Source organism: Octopus bimaculoides, chromosome 22 (assembly GCF_001194135.2).
Source record: "Octopus bimaculoides isolate UCB-OBI-ISO-001 chromosome 22, ASM119413v2, whole genome shotgun sequence".
NCBI classification, from domain to species: Eukaryota; Metazoa; Mollusca; class Cephalopoda; order Octopoda; family Octopodidae; genus Octopus; species Octopus bimaculoides.
Genome location: NC_069002.1, coordinates 17221500 through 17222670, shown reverse-complemented (window position 1 = coordinate 17222670; position 1171 = coordinate 17221500). Strand labels below are relative to the sequence as shown.

At 40.3% G+C, this 1171-nt stretch overlaps 1 long non-coding RNA gene across 1 annotated transcript in view; it reads right to left on the bottom strand.

The window, feature by feature from the left end:
* Window positions 1–1171, bottom strand: part of LOC128250554 (uncharacterized) — a 31017-nt gene that overhangs the window by 18058 nt on the left and 11788 nt on the right. The gene's annotated exons all lie outside the window — the stretch shown is intronic.

The window sequence follows — 1171 nt, the reverse complement described above, 5'->3', positions numbered from 1 at the left end:
ATATATATATATATATATAAATTTGAACTATATATATATATATATATATATATATACACACACATAATGAGGGCGCATGGCCTAGTGGTTAGGGTGTTGGACTCACAATTGCGAGGTTGTGGTTTCAGTTCCTAGACTAGGTGGTGCATTGTGTTCTTGAGCAAAACACTTCATCTCATGTTGCTGTGTGATCACTTCAACACCTGATGCATGGCACACAGTGCACCTGTTCAGACAACATTGATTTGAAGAAGAGAGTGAGCTAATGTGTGGCACAAGCATTTGATCATTATAAACAAAATCATTTATGCAGATTGTTCAGTAAAAACTGAACACTCATTTGTTGTCTTTGATAGGAGAGTCCACCACACACACACACACACACATCTGTACATATTGTTCATTCATTTTAATATTCATTTTCCATGCTGACATAGACAGATACATATATATTATGCATTAATCTCTTGTGTGTCACAAAGCCACCTCTTCTAGTTGAGAAGTCATTGTCTTGCAAGTTACTTGCCAACCCCACTGGTGCTGGTGCCATACCAGTACACTCTGTGAAGTGGTTGACACAAGGAAGGGCATCCAGCCACAGAGGCCATGCCAAAGCACACAACAGAGCTTGGCATGGTCTCTGGCTTGTTGAACAGTCCATCCCATGTCAGCATTAAAAAAATGAACGATAAATGATGATTATGATGATGATTGTGATAGCAATATCTATCTATCTATCTATCTATCTATCTCTCTATCTATCTATCTATATATCTATATATATATATATCTATATATATGTAAATATATATATATACCATTTTGAGCGTGGCCGTTGCCAGTACCGCCTGACTGGCTCCCGTAGGATTTTTTAGTGAGATCGTTGCCAGTGCCCCTGGACTGGCTTGTGCGGGTGGCACATAAAAGACACCATTTCGAGCGTGGCCGTTTTCGTGCGGGTGACACGTAAAAGCACCCACTACACTCTCTGAGTGGTTGGCGTTAGGAAGGGCATCCAGCTGTAGAAACTCTGCCAAATTAGATTGGAGCCTGGTGTTGCCATCCGGTTTCACCAGTCCTCAGTCAAATCGTCCAACCCATGCTAGCATGGAAAGCGGACGTTAAACGATGATGATGATGATGATGATGATGATATATATATATATATATG